Below are 13,000 nucleotides of genomic sequence, written 5' to 3' on the forward strand. Positions count from 1 at the left end.
ATATTCTAATTCATCTTGTTCCGATTTCTATTTCAGTTCCAATCGCATACTTCATTTCAGTTCCAGTCCCATACTTCATTTTAGTCTTTGTTTGTTTTGATATCTAAAGTCTCTATCTGATTTTGCTTGCCTGGTCTGAAGTACCTCTAACTGACCAACTTGGAATAGCTACCACAAGTGACTAGAACATTCCATTTTGGCATCACGATATCTTGGGCTAAGTTGCCCTAGATAGATCTAAGTTGGTGTTAGACCTAGCTAAAATAGCAATGCCTCCCAGAAGACTTCCACGTGGATTCATGAATAAGCCGAATTGTGTCAATAGCATCTTGAGTGCAGCTTTGATACACAGAGAGAACCTAGAAATGAGATAGATGTTCCTCAAGATCCAAGGGCATCTGAGGAATCACAGGATTCTCAGCACTTGACTCATTCTAGGAGGAGGCATGCAAAGAGAACAAATTGATGGAGTCAATTGACTGGATCTCACAGAGTTGGGAAACATAGTAATGACAGTGAGGGTGGTGCAAAGTCACAGATCCACAAGATGAAAAAAGTCAGCAAAGAAACATGAAATGGATACGATGATTGTGACCAATGACAACAAAAATTGGGAAGCAGACAGTGATAGATCGTTATAGTAAAAGGCAGTCCATAGATAGGAAACCAATTTAGAAAGTTAGATCTATTCATTCTAAAAATTCTACTGATCTAAAGATTTCTTTTCTAGTCTTCAAAGGGGGAGAGAAGGATGATCTAGATGTAAACATTCAGGCATTCAAATAGTACGTGGAGCTAAAGGATATATATGAGGATGAATGGGGGGAGTATTTTCCTCAAACACTAAAAGAGGCAGTAAGCAAGTGGTATTACCATTATCCAATGTGACATCTTAGATTGTACAAAAAATTGATTAAAGAGTTTTACCTAGAGTACTTAGATAATAGAGGAAACAAAGACATCCTGTGGGAGCTAGACAAAATAAAGCAAGGCAAATTGTCAGTCACACGAGCTATGTCGAGAAAATTGAGAAACTAACCTGAAAATTTTATGAATCCCCATCTAAAAAAATGAGGGCACGGCTCCTTAGTGGCTTTAGAAGTAAGAAGCTAAGGAAATAGGAAGTTCCATCCCCTAAAAATATATTCAATGATCTAGTTCAGTGAGCTGTAAAACTAGAATAGCAAGTTAAAAAGGAAAGGAGCCACAATAAAATGTATCAAAAAATTGTGGGATAAGGATTCATCACTTCAAGAAAGGAAAGGACTTATCTATGAAATGTTTGGCCGATGCTACTGGTGGGCACCCTCCTAGTCGACCAAACCTTGCCCAACCACATTTCTGATGTAATTTATCCTTCTTTTTGGAAATCCTTTTAAATGAGCATATGTAATTTTAATCTAAAAGCTATACACTCTGAGCCGGATTATTTGACCATGTACTCAAAGCCATGTGAGCAGATCGTAAGCCATTTTAAAAATCCCTAGGTATAAAGGTAAAAGAACCTTAGTTCAAATAGAACTTTGACATTATCTTTTGAAGAGCTCTACATAGGACTCTCAAGAAGCTTCTCTTTTGATCTTGGAATCCAAATTCAATTCTAAGAATTGCATTATGTTCCTTGTCTCTTGCTCTTTCAACTAATTAAAAGCATTTCAAGTTTTGTTGTGGTGTATGACTACACATTTGTGAGTCTTATCTATAGATTTGAGTGCTTAAAACACTATTTTTTGACATTTTGACCATAGGAGAGTGTTATTGGATCTTAAGGTACCTTGTTTATGTTGTTATGTTATAGTCTTTATGACTTGGTACATGATAGATTTTGATTTTTGTGCTATTAATTGAACCGACATCAATTAATAAGAGTTGCTAAAGGCCCAAGCCTTGCAAATGCACATCAAAGACGAATACAAAGAAGCAGTGAAGATTGGAGTTACACATTTTCACATTTTTCCAAAATGGCCATGTATTATAATCTCTCGATTTATTTCTCTACAAGAGGTACTTAATAGTAGCGACGCTCGTAGTGCGATGCTCAAATGTGAAAAACCACGGCATTACTATAGGCATCGCTATGGGCGTCGCTAAATTACAAGTAACTTAGTGACGCTCATAGCGACATCGTCAGGGCTAAAAAAAATAACCGAGAGCGTCCGAAAACTCAGATCTGAGATCTGAGTTTTTGGCGCGTACTCAAGCAACCAAGGTAACGCGCGCTCTCCCTCTCTCTCTTTCTTTCTTCTCCACACACACACACACACACACACACACACACACGAGGAGAGGAAGGAGAGCCAGGTATGCTCCTTCCCTCTCCTCACTCTCATGTTCCCTTCCCCTCTTTCTCTCTCCCTCTCTCTCTCTCTCACACACACACACACATTGTGTTTTTGAGAGAGAGAGAGAGAGAGAGAGAGAGAGAGAGCACAAGCATAAACAAAAAACGCACACACACATGCAGAAACAAAAAATACACACACACATTGAGAGAGGAAAAGAGAGAGAGAGAGAGAGCATGCATAAACCAAAAACGAACACACACATGCATAAACAAAGAATGCACACACACACTGAGAGAGGAAGAGAGAGAGAGAGAGAGAGAGAGAGAGAGAGAGAGAGAGAAGAAGAAGAAGAAGAAGAGAGTCTTAACATCGTAGGAAACTATCCCAAGAGACCTTAAATATCTAGTCGACAGGAGTTGAACTCAAGACCTGTTATTCATGAGGGAAATGGCATAACCAATCTATCACACTTCGGTGATAGAAAAGTTATACCATTTTTCTCCTTTTTTTATTGGCGTGCACACACACCCACACACACACACACACACACACCCGAGAAGAAGAGAGTTTAATTTAACGTCGTAGGAAACTAATTAAAGAGACCTAAATATCTAGCCGATGAGGAGTTGAACTCAAGACCTGTTATTCAAGAGGAAAATGGCATAACCAATCTACCACACTTGGGTGATAGAAAGGTTATACCATTTTTCTCTTTTTATTGGCACACACACCCACACACACACACACACACACACATACACACCCACACACACACACACACACACACACACACACACACACATAGACACACACACACACACACCCACACACATACACACATACACACACACACAGACACACAAGAAGAAGAGAGTTTTAACGTCGTAGGAAACTATCCCAAAAGACGTTAAAGATTAGGTTAGATGTAGACTTACGTTAAATTAGATTTAGGTTTATTTAAGTTAAATTAGATTAGATTTATGTTTAATGTTAGTTAGATTTACGTTTGATTAGATTTAGGTTATATTAGATTAGATTTAGGTTTATTTACGTTAGATTTAGATTTACATTATATTAGATTAGATTTAGGTTTATTTACGTTATTTACCTGTTATTGAAAAGGGAAATGGCATAACCAATCTACCACACTTGGGTGATAGAAAGGTTATACCATTTTCTTCTTTTTATCGTTTAAGATATGGTTAGATTTAGATTTTCATGTAGGCGCAACTCAGAGAGCCGTCGACGCTTGTCAGAAATGGTGAGTCCCTCTCTCTCTCTCTCTCACACACACACACACACACACACACACACACACACACACACACACACACACACACACACACACACACACACACACACACACACACACACACACACACAAGCAAGCAAGCAGGTCCATGCAAGAACTATTGCACAACTACATAGCTTTCGAAAGTGCCATGCGCAAGATCTTGACTGATGGGAGCAACAATTTTTCAAGCGCTGATCACTTTATTCTCAGATTTATTCTGCTGGGAGAGACCACCTCCCTGATGGGCAAACGAGAGAAAGCTTGCAGATTGTCAGAGGAGGAGCACTCTAGATCTCGCATCGCAGCTCGAAAAGCTGAGAGGAAGAGTTTGGTATGTCTTTTACCCTTCAATGGAGTGAATCACCACATGTTCAATTAGGTTGGATTTAAGATAAGATTTTGGATTGAGTTTTTATATTAGAGTCTAACTTCGAGATTACGGTAAAAAAATTAGAGTTAGACGAACGGTGAAAAGATCTACTGTGAAAAGATGTTAAGATGCTGTGAAATGCTATAGCTAGAGAAGAGACAAAGGGGTTTTGTCCACTACATGCAGTATCATGTAAACGTGGGTGTTTAGATTTCTTGTACCCACAAATATAGGCATTGACCAATAAAGACGAGATTATAACCCGGTGGTTCTGATCTCCGTGCACCTCTAGACTGAGGTGTGCGGGGATTGGACATGACTAGAGAATGTGAGGTAGTTTACAGTGTGAACAAAGAGAGAGAGAGAGAGAGAGAGAGAGAGAGAGAGAGAGAGAGAGAGAGAGAGAGAGAGACAGAGAGAGAGAGAGAGAGAGAGAGAGAGAGAGAGAGATAAAAGACGAAGAATGCCAATAGAAGATTAAATTTGTTGTCCAAATTATAAGAATTTTTTCCTCATTATGAGTAGTGACGAGGATGTGGGGCCGTCCAACCGAAACGAGGATGTGGGGCTGTCAAACGAGTATCTTATGTCCTTGTAATCAATGCAAGCATGCTGTGAGACGGACAAGACGCGTTTATTTGCAGCACGTTTGCAAATTTGGCGAGTTCGATCCATCTATTATAGATTGAGTTGTTTCCAATTATAACTCGTCGGACTCTGACGCTGGCCAACAGGCAACAATCTTGCAACCCAATAGACGTGTTTGCAGGCGCTTTGGTCAAGCAGCATATGTGAGGCCACATGATGTAGCCGCTGAAAGCTTGGGGGATGATCATGCAGACCACATTCCCAACGAGGCAATTTTTGAGCCCGAGATTGATGAAATGATCGAGACGATCATGGATTCAGAAAGGCTTATCTATGATGATATGAAAAGTGAAGCCAACACGCCATTGTATAATGGAGCACGTGTGTCTAGATTGAAAGCGCTCCTGGTTCTTCTCAACATGCAGGAAAAGTCTGGATGGAGTGACACTAGCGTCACAACGCTTTTCAGGTGATCTACAATTAGTTTACTTTAATAAAACTCTAAATGTATAATGATCTGATAGATTTTTACACAATTGTAACATATTTTTATGTTGTGTAGATTGCTCAAAGAGCACATACTACCAGCTAATAATGTGATGCCAGATTCCAAGAGGAAGCAAGAAAGGTTTTGCAAAACTTGGGGATGGATTACAATTAGATCCACGCTTGTCCTAATGACTGCATTCTTTTCAGAGGGGAATACATAGACATGGAGAAGTGTCCGAAATGTGATTCCGAGAGATATCGAGTAGATCTCCACGGAATAAAAATTCCGCAAAAGGTTTTGAGACATTTTCCTCTGCTTCCTCGCATCAAGCATTTCTTCGAATGTAAGTCCATGGCCGCCCTAGCATCATGGATGAGGAGAATAAATCTTCGAATGGTGTGCTACGGATTCCTGCAGATTGCGCACCCTGGAAACATATACATGGAACATGGTCGGATTTTTCCAAGGAAGCTCAGAATTTGCGCTTAGGTCTCGCTATGGATGGCATAAATCCATTAGGTCAAAGATCAACATCTTATACTGTATGGTCCGTTGTCATCGTCAACTACAACATTTCCCCGTGGTTGACTATGAAGAAGGGGCACCTATGGCTAAGCTTGATTGTGCCGGGGCGATATAAAGTGAATAATATGGATGTGTACCTTTGTTCACTATTGGAAGAGCTACAACAATTGTGGATTGGCATAGGAGTGGTGGATATGAGCCAACACACAGGTCGACGGAATGATTTGATCAGAGGCATTCTAATGTGGACCATGCATGACTATCCCGGACTAACAAAATGCTCAGGTGATCTATTTACACTCCTCACTCAGACACTATAAATCTTGGTTTTTTCTCAAGCTGATCTATTATCATGTGTAAACATGCAGGGCTTCAAACAAGCGGATACAGAGCATGTGTCACATGTGGACCTAGATTGAATGCACGTAGGGCACCCTCATTGAAGAATCAAATCTATGAAGTTTATCAAGAGTATCTTCCAGAGAATCATGTGTTACGCGACAGCTTTTTGGGAAGAGAGCCACCGAGGATGTCTACGCAAGCATGCTTAGAGAAGAAGGAGATGTGTGATGACAAATTGCCCCCAGGGATGAAGAGACTATCTCTATGGTATGAGTTACCATACTGGCCCTGACTCATGATCAATCACTTGCTCGATCCAATGCACATATTCAAGAATGTGGCTAATCTACTATGGGATCATCTGACCGGCAAGAAAGATACTTTGCAAGCCAGGGTTGACCTTAGAAATATGGATCGTATGGAGCAATATTGGCCGCAAACAGCGTCCGATGGATCAATAAAACTCCCTAAAGCACCATGGAATTTCACAAGAGCCCAAGAATGCAAATTAAAAGAGACCATTTGATCTTTGTGTGGACCCCCACTGGCGTAATGCACTCACTCCAAACGTGTTTTACTAAAGAAGGAAAGCTTACCGGTTTGAAGTCACACCACTGGCATAAAATGTGCCAGGTATGTTCATAGTGGAATATATCATACTGGGAATTGTGTAAAAAATTCGCGTGTGGACTTTAATATCATTGCTGCACGTGTTTTGTAGTTTATGTAATGGAATTTTCCTATTCAATTTGAGAGTAACGGAATTTAATGAGAGTACTTTCAAGAAATGATTTTGTGAGCATAGCGGGTAGACATAATTGAAGATAGCAACATAATCATAGCAATTAGTTAACTTGGCATAGACAATACTTTTGCAAGAGAGAGAATTTAGAGAACATGACAACAGTTGAGGACCGGATTTATGTGGAGCCTGTCCCCCCTCCAATAGGCATTTGTATTATGATTTCTCCCATAAAGAGAGACTTGTTACAATACATTCTTTGTGTTCCTTGTGACCTAGGTGAAGCAATGAAGATGGAAAGCTTCATGCATCATCATCATAGCATAACCTAAACTTGAAGAAATCTTTAACTATACCAAGCCTCAGTCCCAAGACCTCAAACACCTTCGAAGATGGAGAGAGCTAGCACGGAATGAGGGTAGGGAAGAGGAAGAAGAAACATTTCATACGAGAAAGAGCTAGTTCCTCACTTATCATAACTCTTGTGCTAGCATACATAGTAGCATAGTAATGAAGAAGAAATAGATGGCAAGCTCAAGCATTGAAGCATGTCTCTTGGATGGATTTGCACTCCATAGCCAAGAGTGTTGGTGTAGGCTCTCAACCTCTACTTGCTTGGAGAAAGAGAGGGAGCTCTTTCACTTTGCATAGTACACAATGAGAGTGTTTGTGAGTGTGTGTGGGTGAGTATACCCCCTAAGAACCCCCCTAGATTGCTTGGGTCGACCCTCCCTCGTAGCTCATGCTTGAAGCTCATTGGACCCCTCTAGGCCTAGCCAATCACAAGCAGGAGCCATTACAAGCAACATGGATAGCCTTGGGACAAGTGTCCTCCTTTACCCTTTGAGAGAGAGGACTTGATAAATGCAAAATCAATTAATTAAATATCCTTTATTATCATTGGACCCCTTGGGAGGCCAACCAATAGGTTTCAGGCACACCATGAGGGCAACATGAGGAGGAACTTGACAAGTGTCCTTGCTGCCTCTTCAAGCTGGGGCTTCCCTTGTGTGTGTGTGTGTGTGTGTGTGTGTGTGTTCTCTCTCATCCCCCCCCCCTTGTAGGCTCGCCCCCCTCCTTGTAGGGATCTTTTTGACTTTGGATGAACAAGCCCCTTAGTCATCAAGCATGACTAAGCACTTGAAGTAGGGGGTGTTCCCACAAGCATCTCAGGCAAGCTTCTCAAGGCACCTCAAGCACCTTAATCATGCACCAAGTCAAGCACCTCAAGCATCTTAATCAAGCACCTCAAGCATGACAAGCACCTCAAGCAGGACAAGCACCTCGAGTTTTGGCTGGGTTCCCACCTCAAGCTCAACCCTAGCTTACCTAAGGTCAAAGGACTTTTACACACATTATTGGAGGTCTTCAATGAAGCTAACCCTAAGGTTTTATGCTCCATTGGTTAGCCTTGCTCTTGATAGACCATCTCCCATTTGGGCCCCTTTACTATTGGCCCCGTGTTGAGATAGATCTATAAGCACATATCTATATCTTAACACTTGTTCCCGTTTATTCTCCCACATTAAGTGATCAATTTAATATGAGAAAATCATTTGGGTTGGTTAGATATTAGATTTTATGACATTACCTCTCTCTTGAAATCATAGTCGTCCTCGACTATGAGGTAGAAGAGATAAAGCCTTAGTCATTAGTCAATCGTACTTAGCGGGTAGAGGATCCCTTTTTTACCCTACGACATCTTTCCAAGATGGATGACTAATCCATTTGGTGGTTGGGAGACATAGCTGCCGCAAGCATGTCTGCTCTTTAGTCCATTTCATTCTCCCAAAGTAGAGTGACAAATTCTACTTGGTGTTTGCGAGACGTCGTCATCACAAACATGATTCTAAGCATGCATACTAGTTAAATTTGTGCACAATTAAAAAGAGGACTAGTCTTATAAGACAAAAACATGAGTCATTTAAAAGAAATTTGTACATTTGCTTACTCTAATGTAGCATTGTAAGCATTGACAAGTTCATACTATCCTTAAGTTGTACTCCTTGCATCCATCTAGCATCTTCAAAAGGATAATTTTTGAACTTAATAAGATACCGTCGGATTATCTTACCATGTCGTAGTACCTTGTCTTCATGCCGAAGGACAACTTCGAGTTGTAGCACCTCTTCTTGGTCTTCAACTTCGAGAGGGTCTTCAATAATTGGTTCAATTGGTGGCTCTCCTTTGTAGGGCTTAAGTAGGCTTACATGAAAGGCATTGTGTATAAGCCAATGGTTGGGCAACTTGAGTTGATAAGCCGTCTCATTGATGGGCTTCAAGATTTGGAAAGGACCATAGTATCTTTTTGCTAGTTTAGCATAATACTTTTGATGGCCCGTAGGATTTTTGCCCGTCGTTTGCCTTAATCGAGCCTTAGGAAACTTGAGTAAGACCCAATCATTTTCTTTGAACATTAAGGCTCTTCTGTGCTTATCAGCAGTAGCTTTTTGCCTTTGTTGAGAGATGGCTATAGCCTCCCTAATCTTTTGAAAAGATTCTTGTAGGTCACGGCTATACTCATCGGCGGCGAAGATCTTCCCATGTACTTTGAGTAGCAAGGGACTTTTAGGTCTTCCCTCTATGATCTCGAAAGGTGCTTTCCCCGTAGAAGTATGGACAGTATTATTGTAGGCATACTCTACTAGAGGTAAATACTTTTCCCATTGTGAGCGTTGATCTACTTCGGTAACATAAGTCTTGAGTAGATCGAGTATCGTAAGATTGGCTATCTCACTTTGGCCATCCGTTTGTGGGTGATAGGACGAATAGAAATTCAATCTTGTTCCTAGATTTTCAAAGAGACCTTTCCAGAAATTACTGGTCATTCTAGGATCGCTATCTGGCATGATGGATGTGGGTAATCCATGGTGCTTGAAAATCTGAGATATGAAGAGAGTTGCCATTTGATGTGCCTTAATAGTCTTTTTGACAGGAATAAAATGTGCTTGCTTGCGAAACCTGTCGACTATTGTCCATATTCCTGTATTCCCATGGATAGACTTGGGTAATCCAAAGATGAAATCCATGGATATACTCTCCCATGGTGAATTTGGAATAGGCAATGGCTGGAGTAATCCAGGTTGCTTCCCTCTATCATACTTGGTCTTTTGGCATACTACACATTTTGAAACATACTCTTGTATGTCCACTTTCATGGTAGGCCAATAGAAATACGTATCTACTCCTCGGAGAGTAGGTTGAATACCTCTATGCCCTGCATGTGGAGGAGCATGGGATTCATACATAACCTTCTCACGAAGGGAATGGGTAACACATAGCCTATTGCCGTGGAGAAGATAACCATCCTGCAAGGTGAATGGTTCCTCTTTCTTCCCCAAAGCAAGGGCTGACATTATGTCTCTAAAGTCAGGGTCAGTAGCATACTCATCTATCATAGAGGATAGATCATTGTGAGTAGCTATAGACACCGCATTAACTTTTGGTCATCGTGAAAGTGCATCGGCAACTTGATTGTGCTTACCAGCTATGTGAGCAATATGGAAATTAAATTGCGAAAGAAAATTTGCCCACCTCATTTGTTTGTCGGAAAGCTTGGTTTGCGTCATGAAATACTTGAGACTTTGGTGGTCGGTTCGTAGGATAAATGGAGTCCCCAATAGGTAGTGCTTCCATGTGTCTAGGGCATGTAGAACAGCTAAAAGCTCTTTCTCATAAATGCCCAAGACTCGTTCATCACTATTGAGCCTTCAGCTCTCATATGCTATGGCATGCCCTTCTTGAAGCAAAACCGCTCCAAGGCAATCACCACACGCATCACATTGGACCTCAAATGGCTTTGACAGATCCGGAAGCACGAGGACTGGTTGGGAAGTAAGCTTCTCTTTGAGTTTTTCAAAAGCATTTTGCTCCTTAGCAGTCCATACAAACTTAATGTTCTTCTTTGTTAAGTCGTGTAGTGGTCCTGCTACTTGAGAGAATTTTGCTATGAAGCGTCTATAGTATGCACACATACCAATAAAGCTTCTTAGCTCATGTAGATTCCTTGGGTTATGCCATGATTTTATTACCTCTAACTTTGATGGATCCATACGAATACCATCGTGAGAGATAATATGACCTAGATATTGAATCTCTTGAAGGAAGAATTCACTTTTCTTTTGGTTGAGAAAAAGTTTGTTCTCCCTCAAGGCTTGAAAAATCACTTGGAGATGTTGCTTATGTTCCTCCAAAGACTTGGAGTAGATGATGATATCATCAAAGAACACTCCAGTGAATTTACGATATGGTCTAAAAATTTTCTCCATGAGACGATTGAAAGTAGCTGGTGCATTAGTCAAGCCAAAAGGCATGACTAGATATTCATAAAGACCAAATGTTGTGCGAAACGCGGTCTTTAGGATATCTTCATCCACTATCCTTATTTGATGATAGCCACTCTTAAGGTCAATTCTACTGAAGTAGGTAGAGCCTTGTAGCTTATCAAACAGATCTTCTACCCGAGGCATGGGAAATCTGTTTTTGATAGTGATATGGTTTAGTGCTCGATAGTCCACACACATACGGTATGTACCATCTTTCTTTTGCACTAAAAGGACTGGAGAACAAAAGGGAGAGGAACTAGGTCTCACCATCCCTTTGTCTACCAATTCCTGTACTTGCCTCATAATCTCCTCTTGTTGAGCTCGTGAGACTCGATAAGGAGGTTTGTTAGGCGGTGAGCTTCCTGGAAGGAGCTCAATACGATGGTCATCATCCCCTCGTTTTGGAGGTAGGTCCATAGGGATATCATCGATGAACACATCTTGGAATCCTTTTAGAAAAGTAGACAAGTCTAACTCTTCTTGATTCCTATCATTTTCATTTGATGAAACATTATTAGCTTTTAGAGACTCTTTGACATAAATCATGTACGCAGAAACTGATCTCTTATTTGATTTATCAAAAGAAAGTGGATTTACAAGTGGAATAGTGCGACCACGCTCACTAGAATCTATATACATGTTCTTTCCCCTGTAGGTGAAGTAAATTCTCCTTTCAGGGAACTTCATGTTGGCAGCCATGAGATCAAACCATGGTGCCCCTAGGATAACATCCTGATGTTGGAGAGGAGAGATGAAGAAGTCTTCTTTGTCGACATAGCTTTGGACATGAAGCCTCAACTTCCCAATCAAGGGAGTAACGGAGGCTTGTTGTCCCTTGAAAGCTGCATCAGCTGTTACTATATCTCCCATCTCAAAAGCTTGAATGCCCAACTTGGTGGCTAACTCTATTGATATGAAGTTGAGAGTAGAGCCTGGGTCAAACAAGATGAAGGCATCATGCTCTCTTACCTTTCCCCACGCATAGGAAAGTGATGATCCTTTGCAATGAGCATCCTCTTTTGGAGCTTCGATGGTGGAAGCCCTAGGAGTCTCATTGCGAGTATTCTTCTTGGGGCAAGAACGATAGCCATGTCCTTGCTCACCACACTTGAAACACTTATGGTCCTTGCGAAAATCTTCAAGCTCTTCAGGAGAGAGTTTGTTTTTACCTTTGTAAACTCCTTTCTCCTTGGACCGATTGTTGTTGTTGTTATTGTTGTTGTTGGAAGTGCCTTGGGAATTATTTTGAGCATTGGATTTCCCCTTTGCATCATTTTTATCTTTGTTTTCCATGGGCTTGACATTACATCTAGCCCCTTGATGGAAATTGATGCGTGAAGCAACCATGGTGTGGTGGATTACTTCGGTAATAGTACCGGGCCGTTGAGAGTTGATGTATTTGGCCATCTCTTCAGGTAATCCCGCACAAAATTACTGTCTTTTCTCGGCAAAGTCTATCTTTTGAAAGACAGTAGCTTTGAGATGTAAATCCCAAAACTTGTCTACATACTTGTTGATAGACTCATGAGAGAGAAGCTTCAAGCCGCGCCATTCGGTAAGAACTTTATCTTTAGTATCACTTGGAAGAAATTGCTTCATGATGGAAACTCGTAGAGTTTTCCATGTCTTTGGGGCTTCTCCATTGCCACGAAGGCTAGCCCACCATTGACGAGCTGATTTTTGGAAGTGCATAGCTACATGGCGTAGCTTTGAGGACTCTGTGAAGCCCTCGTCCCCAAAGGCCGCATCAAATTGCTGGATGAAGGCCAACACTTTGTCGGTAGCACCAAAGGTGCCATCATAGGTGAGAAAAGAGATACTCTTTCCTCCCTCCTTGAACTTCTTCAATCCATTCCTAGAATTCCATCGTAGATCCTATAGGTAATACTCTGAAGTTTGCAGAAGTATTATGACCATCCAAAACAAAATTCAAGTTACCCATGGAAGTTGAAGATCTAACCTGCCTACCCGTAGCTAATTCTACTATAAGATCTGTATCAGGGTGTGTAGACAAAATGAGGTTTCTGATACACTTAGAA

The 13,000-nt window shown here is 41.1% G+C and overlaps 1 pseudogene; it reads left to right on the plus strand.

The window, feature by feature from the left end:
• Positions 1–3,727: 3,727 nt before the first annotated feature.
• Positions 3,728–13,000, plus strand: part of LOC147447965 (uncharacterized) — a 65,692-nt pseudogene continuing 56,419 nt past the window's right edge.

The sequence above is a fragment of the Adiantum capillus-veneris genome, chromosome 11, assembly GCF_014529385.1.
Source record: "Adiantum capillus-veneris isolate H3 chromosome 11, ASM1452938v2, whole genome shotgun sequence".
NCBI lineage: Eukaryota > Viridiplantae > Streptophyta > Polypodiopsida > Polypodiales > Pteridaceae > Adiantum > Adiantum capillus-veneris.